General features: G+C 44.6%; 1 protein-coding gene across 1 annotated transcript in view; it reads left to right on the top strand.

Moving 5' to 3' along the window:
* Positions 1–7,735: 7,735 nt before the first annotated feature.
* APBB1IP (amyloid beta precursor protein binding family B member 1 interacting protein) overlaps positions 7,736–9,127 on the top strand; it is a 116,910-nt gene continuing 115,518 nt past the window's right edge. The window contains exon 1 of the mRNA XM_047755571.1: positions 7,736–8,033. The gene's annotated coding sequence lies outside the window, so the exon portion shown is untranslated. The remainder of the gene's footprint in view (positions 8,034–9,127) is intronic.

The following is a 9,127-nucleotide window of genomic DNA, read 5'->3' as shown; positions in this document are numbered from 1 at the left end:
TCAGTGGGTTAAGGATCTGGAATTGCCGTAAGCTGTGGTATAGGTCACGGATGCGGCTTGGATCCCACATTGCTGTAGCTATGGCATAGGCTGGCAGCTACAGTTCTGATTCGACCCCGAGCCTGGGAACCTCCATGTGTCATGGGTGCAGCCCTAAAAAAGAGACAAAAAGAAAGAAAAGAAATTAAAGAAATAAATGGAAATGCATCCCATGTTCATGAATTGGAAGACTTGCTGTTGTTAAGATATCATCACTATCCAGCATGATCTACAGATTCAATGTAATCTCTATCAAAACCCCAATGACATTTTTCCATAAATCTAAAACTCTATCCTAAAATTCATGTGGAATCCTAAGGGGTTCCGGGTAGCCAAAACAATCTTGAAAAAGAAGAAAAAATCTGGAGGACCCATACTTCCTGTTTTAAAAGCTTTCTACAAAGCTATAGTAGTTAAAACAGTGTAGTATTGACATAAAGACAAACATGTAATCCAATCAAATGGAATAGAGATCCCAGAAGCAAACACATATATGGTCAAATGATTTTGGACAAGGATGTCAAGACCATACCATGGGGAAAAGACAGTTTTTTCAGCCAGTCTAGAAAAACAGTATGGTCACATACGAAAGAATGAAGCTGGACCCTTTCCTAACAACAGATAACAAAAGTTAACTCAAAATGGATCAAAGATTTAAATGGAAGACCTAACACTCTGAAACTTTAGAGGAAAACATAGGGCAAAAATCGTGATATTGGCTTTGCCAGTGGTTTCTTAGCTGTAACACCAGAAGCACAGGCAACCAAAAGAAAAATAGACATATTCAACTTCATGAAAATTTAAAACATTTGTGCATCAGAAAACAATATCCATAGAGTACAAGGCAACCCATAGAATGTAAGAACATATTTGCAAATCATTATGTGATCCAGAATATGAAGAAAACAATATTCATAGAGTACAAAGGCAACCCATAGAATGTAGGAACATATTTGCAAATCATTATGTGATCCAGAATATGTAGAAAACTCTTACAATTCAACAACAAAAAGAAAACCAATTCAAAAGTGGACAAAGAACTGGAATAGTCATTTCACCAAAGATATACAAATGGTTAGTAAGTACATGAAGTGATGTTCAACATCACCAACCATTAGAGAAATGCAAATCAAGACTGCAAGTATATACACAGCTACTAGAGTATGTGGAGAACTTAGAGCACTTGTGCACTGCTGGTGGGAATGTAAAATTATACAGCCATTGTGGATAATAGCATGACAGTTCCTCAAAAATTAAAAATAAAATTAGGAGTTCCCGTCGTGGCTCAGTGGTTAACGAATCCGACTAAGAACCATGAGGTTGCAGGTTCGATCCCTGGCCTCGCTCAGTCAGTCAAGGATCCAGATCCCTGGCCTCGCTCAGTCAGTTAAGGATCCAGCATTGCCGCGAGCTGTGGTGTAGGTTGCAGACACAGCTCAGATCCCACATTGCTGTGGTTCTGGTGTAGGCGGGCTGCTACAGCTCCGATTAGACCCCTAGCGTGGGAACCTCCATATGCCACTGGTGCAGCCCTAGAAAAGACAAAAAGAAAAAAAAATTGAATTACTGTAAGATCTAGCAATTCCACTTCTGGGAATATACCCAAAAAGATTAAAAGCAAGGATTCAAAGAGATATTTGTACATACATATTCATGGCAGTTTTATTCACAAAAGCTAAAATGTGGAAATAACCCACCTGTCCATGGAGGAAAGAACTGATAAGCAAAATCTGTATATATGTGCAATGGAATATTATTCAGCCTTAAAAAGGAAGAGCATTCTAATTTATGCTACAACATGGATGAAGCTTAAAGACATGTAAGTGAAATAAGCCAGTATCAAAAAGACAAATACTATTTATATGAGTCTATTTATATGAGATACTTAGTGAAAAATCATAGAAATAGAAAGCAGAATGGTGGCTACTACTAACTGGAGGACGGGAGCATGGGGAGGAAAGTGTCCATTAGGAATAGAGTTTTGGTTTTAGAGGATGAAAAAAGAGCTGTGGAGATAGATGGTGGTGATAGTTGCACATTATGAATGTGTTTAATACCACTGGACTGTATACTTAAAAATGGTTAAGATGATAAATGTTATATATTTTACCACAATTTAAAAAATTGGAAAAAAATAAAAGAAAGCAAGAGATGGAGAGACTTCCTAGTGGTCCTCTGGTTCTTAGTGTGGTCCCTCAAGAGACCCAGCTATGCTCCCTGAGTTCAATAAGCTTTTCAGAGCTTTTCTCCAAGAACTTCTTTTGGCCTGAGCCAGTTTGAATGGATTTTGTTCCTTGCAATTCAGTCCCCATTTGTTTCATACTTTTAGTCAATGATGCTAGGTAGCAATGATAACTGCTTTAGAGATACAAATTCTGGGAAGACACAGTGTATGTGTATGTATCTCAGTATTTCTCGGATGTTAATGCTTATTAAGAAACATGACTAATATTGGGCTCCCATGGGTACAGCCTCTGTGCAGTGTCAATGCAAAGAAACCAACAGCCAGATTTAATTTTAAATAAAGTCTGCAACTCTTAAAAACCCCTTCTTCCCTTTCTTCTCACCTTCTGCCCCTCTCATACCTTGCAGTGTCCCAAAACATCTTTCTCCTTGCTTGATCCCAGATCCCCGCCTAAATTCTCTCCCAAGCCTTCTTGGGCTTTTTCTTCTTCTCCATCCATCTTCTCCTGGGCTTTTTCTTCCCTCTTCCTTTTTTTTTTTTTTTTTTTTTTAATGTCTCACCCAACATTTATGAAATTCCTGGGCCAGGGATCAAATCAGAACATTTGCAGAGCAATGCTGGATCCTTAACATACTGTGCCGGGTGGGGGTCAAACCCCTGCTTCAGCAGTGACCTGAGGCAGTCCAGAGACAACACCAGATCCTTAACCCACTGCACCACAGTGGGAACTCCCCTTCCCTTCCTTTCTGGTTCTCCTCCCATTGACTATCAGGGGGTGTGGAGCAGGAAGGGCTTGGCTGAGGGAGGTCACCAAAGGCCAAAGGATAAGCAGAGGTCAGGCAGGGGGAGATTTTTGTTAACAAGCAAGAGGAACTATATATACTATATATGCAACATAATTAGTGATAGCATACTAATTAGATATACAGGTTATGATTAAAATAGAACTCATGAGCAGAGAACAGAAGTTTCACCAGGACAGAAAATGAGAAGCAGAGGCACCCAAGATGGTATCTTGAATATCTCTTGCTGTGAACGAACCAAACACTTAGCAGCTCACACAGCTATTTATCACTATCTCTCAAGGATCTTGGGTTAATTCAGCTCAGCTGGGTGGTTTTCCCCCTGGTCTCTTGTGCAGCTGTATTTAGATCAGAGCTGGGGCTGGAGTCCCCTGAAGACCTGATGGTTGGGCGCATCTCACATCTGATGCCTCCATGTTCCTCCATGTGGCTTCTCTGTCCCCAGGGCTAAAAGAGCCAGTTCAGTGCTAAGTCCACCCCCACTTTCGAGTCTTGTATTGGTCACAGCAGTCACAGAACCTTCCCAGATTCAAGAGGAAGGGAAAGAAACAAATTCTATCTCTTGATGGGGGGAGGAAAGATGGTTGAGACCATCCTTGGAAAACACAGTGTGCTGCAGATGGCATAACAGTTAGATATTTATATCAGAAACAAATATTCCTTACCATTAAGGGCAAGCCAAATAAAATAAATGGGCAAAACTTTACAAAATGCTAAGCCAAAAGAAAAAATTCCTCCCCACTCAAAAAATTTTTTAAAAATTAAAAAAAAAAAGCTGGATGGAGTTCCTGTCATGGCGCAGTGGTTAACGACTCCAACTAGGAACCATGAGGTTGCGGGTTCGATCCCTGGCCTGGCTCCTTGGGTTAAGGATGCAGCGTTGCCGTGAGCTGTGGTGGAGGTAGCAGACGTGGCTCAGATCCCGTGTTGCTGTGGCTCTGGTGAAGGCTGACAGCTATAGCTACGATTGGTCCCCTAGCCTGGGAACCTCCATATGCTGTGAGAGTGGCCCTAGAAAAGGCAAAAAGACAAAAAATAAATAAATAAAAGCTTTAAAAAAAAAAAAAAAAAAGCTGGATTCTTACTTCAGGTCAACTTAGGTCCCTTGCCAGGAGATGAAAGAGCTTTAATCAGGAGGAAATGGGCGCAAAAACATGCTGGACTTGGTGGATGTGCCAAAAGAGAGGGGTTGTAAGAAACACAGTTAAAATCCTACTCAATTAAATTAACTGAGTTCCCCTACATTCTCTAGTTACTAGCCACCCTCTGCAGAGATATTCTAGAGAGTCACTACCCAAAAAGAAGCTGCCTGTAGAATTTTCTTCCATGACATCAGTCCAGGATATCCTGTCCTTCCTTGCCTGTGATTCCATCAGCCATTCTCTTCTCCACCTCCCAAACTCATTCCCTGCCACTCCTGTGTCTGGAGGGTTCCTCACCCTGGGGGTTAACTCTGCCCTTACAGGCTTTCCACTGCAACTTTCTCAAAGGGAAGTAATTTATTCTCTCACATTCCATGTACCCTAAGTTCAGCAGGTGAGTTGCTGTTCTCTGAGTGCCCCATTGTTACCTGCAGACATTTTAGCGGCTCAGCTTTTTATTCAACACAAAACAAAAAAGCAAACAATTTTTTCTTCCTAAGGTTCATGCCATTTGGGTAAACTATTCTGTCTCCCTCTTCACAACTGTCACCTCCCCACCTCCTAGTCACTCCTGCTCTCTCATTTCAAAACCCTGACACCTGGTTCCCAATCTTCCTTTAAGATGACTTAAATCTTGTTATTCTGTTTGTCTGGAAGAGTCATGAATTACACCTGGTTCCTTATTTCTCACCCAGTTAGCATTCTGGTACCCTCAAAGATGTCACAGTCTCAATGATTTTATGTGGCCACCCTAAGCCTAGATGACTTAGCAGTCAGCTACCATTTGGTCTCTTATTTCTTTGATCATCTCAGACACCCAGTCCCTTGGTCACATCCTGAACATTGTCAGCACCCAGAACCTCACTGCTTCCAGAAGCAAAATTCAATCTGCCTACCTCCTGACCACAATGACCCATCTTTCTGGTTGGGTTGCCTGGCCACTCCTCTCACAGCTAAACTTTCTCCAAACCGAAGTAACCTATCCCTGCAGGAGAGCCACACAGCCGAGAGCAGACTGCTTCCACCACAATCACCAATTTCAGACTCTCAGGCCGCCTGGAAATCCCATTACATTCCTCTGGCAATTCACTATCCCATTCTCTGCAATGATCTTGTTAAACTTCCTCCAGCTCCAAAATCTATGACCTGCTAACCTCCTGTCTCACCCCTAGCAAATGATCCTATTTCTTTTCTAACTTTACAAAGATAGTGACTTGAAATATTATTTTATACAATCTCATTGCTTAAAACAATCCACAAAGTCCACATGGTCCAAAACGGTTTGTCCCTACTGACCTTTCTCCATCTAGCCTTGCTTCACACCAGAGCTCCCAGGACACCAGTCACACTAGTTTACATTTGATTTCGAATCCCTTTTGCCACTCTCCCACCCCCACCCCGGTCCATCAGCAAATGCTGTTGGTTCTGGTTTCATAATGCATCTTGGATCCAAACTCTTCCAACCATCCCCACTTTAGAAGTCTATTCAAAGCTCAAAGCTACCATCATCTTTCATCTGCATCACTGTCACAGCCTCCTGGGTGTTCTCTCACTGCTTTCGTCCTGACCCATTCGACTGACAGTCCAACCATGAACCAGCATAGTGGCATACAGCAGAAGTTAAATCATACACTCACTTGCTAAAAACCTTCCAATAACTGCCCATTGCACTTAGAATAAAACCCAAAGTCCTCGAGGCTGACCCCCAAGCCCATCTTGGTCTGGTGTCTGCCTACCTTTCCATCTCCATCCTCTACCACTGCCCTACCCTTTCACCATATCCCAGTTACAGTGGCTTTTCTAACCTTCTGTGTTCCTATCTCAAAACCTTTTCTTGCTCTTCCTTCCCTTGGAATGCTTTTCCAGTATCTGCCCCTTTTCATTATTTTGAAAGAGGTATTCCCTGACCTCTTTTCCTTTCCCATGAAAGTCATTCTGTTGCTCAACTTGACTTTGTGTATAATACTATGACTCTGTTCAGAACCTCCCAACAGCTTCCCATCCCTCAGAGCAACGTCCCTACCGCAGCCAGGAGAGTCCATTCCTTGCTGTTTTTCCAACATCTCAAGAGCCCTCCTAACTCAAGGCCTTTGAATGTGCTCTTCCTTTTGCCTGAAATATGCTCATCCAAAAATCCACATGGATTAATTTCTCAAGCATTTAGGTCTGGCTCAAGCGTCACTTAGCTAGATCTTCCTTGATGACCCTAATTAATGCAGCATCTTCATCCCCACTCCCGTCACTTTCTATTTTTCCCTTTTTAATTTCCCTCAAAATGCCTACATTGCCTGACATGTTAAATATTAATTTGTATATTGTCTATTTTCTCCCAACTAGAATGTACCTTCCATGAAAGCAGGAATTGCTTTCTTCTTTACGGTTTTTATTATTCTGAGAAGAGTTCATGCTGGACTATCTATTCAATGACTGAACTATGTTGAGTTACCTAATTAATTTATGGGTCTAATTTATGCCATTAGGTCTCCACCGGCTTCCCCACATTTAAGCCCTTGAAGACACATCTGTAGGGGGGAAGAAGAGGTGAATTAACCACATATCCAAATCTAACTGATTTCAACTTCCACGTTTTCAAATCTCCCCCCTTTCCATCTGGAGACTCCACTCCCAAAAGTCAGGGGGTGAGGGTGTATTTCTAGTTAGTCCTTTGAGATTACAAATGGACTAACTAAAAATAGCCAGGTGCATGTGGATTATTCCTTTTTCAACACTGTATCTCCAAAATACAATCTTAGAAGTCGCATTGCTGTCTCAAAGGTCATTGCGGGAGTTCCCTGGTGGCCTGGAAGGTTAAGGATCCAGTGTTGTCACTGCTGTGGCTCCAATCACTGTTGTAACTCAGGTACAGTTTCTGGCCCAGGAACTTCCTCATGCTGCCCACGTTACCAAAAAAAAAAAAAAAAAAAGTCATTGCTGAGGTAAATTAAATAGTTGCTACCAATAATGTCCCCTCCACGGTGTCTGGACCATTTTGAACTCCCACCAGCAATATGGGAGAGGCCACATCCTCGCCCACCAACTGAGTGTCGTTAAGCTTTGAGGCGAAGGTTTGCCAATCTGATAGGATAGTTGAAAAACCGCCTTTCCTCTGCGGGGCGCGCCCTTCCACACCCAGGCACCAGTGGAGACCGAGGAACCCCGGCCTTGGCGCCTCCCCTCCCACGAAGGCTGCTCCACTCTGGCTCCCGCGTCCCCAAAGGGCAGCCAGTGCGTGGCCGGGAAGCGGGCCTTGCATAACCCGCCTGAAAGAGGAAGCTCAGAAAGGGCTGAAGTCAACACTTAGGAAGACCGTTGCAAAAAAAAAAAAAAAAAAAAAAAATCGACTTCTCAAGCTTTTGTGGAATCATCATCGGGCCCCCAAGCCCTTAGCCACTCATATATCCAAGCGACAACGAAGCGGACACTCCCAAGATAGGGGGGCGCGTGGCCCAGGTAGGGGAAGGATGAGAGAGGCAGGTGCAACTTCTCCCAGAAGTAAAACCAAATTGTTTGCTTCGGGAGGGTGTGGGCGGGGTAAGACGAAATGAGACCCGGACCCGCTGAGACGCAAGAAGCCGCGTAGGAGCTAGAGGCGCCTTAGTCCACGTGCGTGGGTGTGTCTCTAACCCTGCGTCCTCCTTGCCCCTGGATGCGAGAGGCTAGCCAGCGCCCCACATCTGCGCGCTGTGTGAGAAGGGCAGGGCTGACACCACTTCCTCCCCCTGCCGCAGACCCGAGCCCGGGCGCTACAGAGTGCACAGCGTCGCCTTCCCGGCCGCCGCCCCGACGCCGGCCGATCCCCGCCGCGCCCGCAAGTCCCCGCCGAGACCCCACCAAGTCCCCGCGCCGCCGTGCACAGCCGTCGAGGTAAGCGGCGCCCGCCAGCCCTGGGACACAGGGAGCTACACCGGGACACGAGGGGCTATCGTCCGACCAGGAGCTCGGCCCGTCGGGTCCGGGGCCCAACCCAGCTCTCGGTGCTGGCCCTGTGAACGCGCGCTCCCCGCTTGGCCCTCGAGGGCGGTGGGCCCTCGGACTCCGCTGTGAGGACCCCTCATCCCTGTACTTGACCGAGCTCCGCGGGGGGTTGGAGCTAGGGCTCGCCTTCCCCGCGTTCCTTTTCACCAGATTTGACTGATTTCCTGCCCAGAAAATTGCTACAAGGTCAAACGGGGAACCGGCCCGCACCCTGGCCTGTTAAGCAGGTCCGGGAACCCCAGTCTCACCGACGCTGAAGGAATTTCTGGGGGCCTTTCAGGGCGCTGTAGGGTGAATTCAAGTCGTGTGAGAATTTGATAGTGATTTCAGTCTGATGCATCTTAGAGTACTTCCTTCCTTGAAAACTTCCAGACAACTAACTGTTCCTCCTCTTCACAAATAATTTTTCCTCCGAATTATTGCCTTTTCATTTTAAAATAAGATAAAAGAAAGATCTGGACCCGGGCACAAGTTTTGTAATTTGGCTTGGAATGAATATCCAGACTGCTCTTTTCTAGCGCGAAGCAAACTAACTGGATGTCATATATCCAGGAGGATGAGGGGACTGTCCCTGAAAACCTTACCCAGTCCACCTTTTATTTTCCTTCTGGGAAGGTATTTCTTATCATTCATACCGCTGTGGAACGCTAAACATGTGTTTTCCTAGAGCCACTCACGGCAGAGCAGTTCAAAAATAACTTTTAATGTGATCATTTTAGGAGAGGTGGAGTAACAGGAAAATAACATAAAGTAAAAGCTCATGAGTTTATTACTCTGCAAGTTATGATTTCTGGTGGTCTAATGTGGTTTAAATAAAGGTAGGTATGCTAGCTACTATTAATTTTAAAGTCTAGGCCTCTGAGCCGAGGTTGTCCCTTTGAATAAACCTCCAGTGGCACTGTTCTCTCCTGTCTCACTGAAATGCTAGGATGGCACATGGGCAATAAAGCTGGCTAGCAAAATATCAGAGGATCTACTATGAA

The sequence above is a fragment of the Phacochoerus africanus genome, chromosome 12 (assembly GCF_016906955.1).
Source record: "Phacochoerus africanus isolate WHEZ1 chromosome 12, ROS_Pafr_v1, whole genome shotgun sequence".
Classification (NCBI taxonomy): Eukaryota; Metazoa; Chordata; class Mammalia; order Artiodactyla; family Suidae; genus Phacochoerus; species Phacochoerus africanus.
Note: the sequence above shows the minus strand (reverse complement) of the source record. Positions and strands in the feature narration are given on the sequence as shown.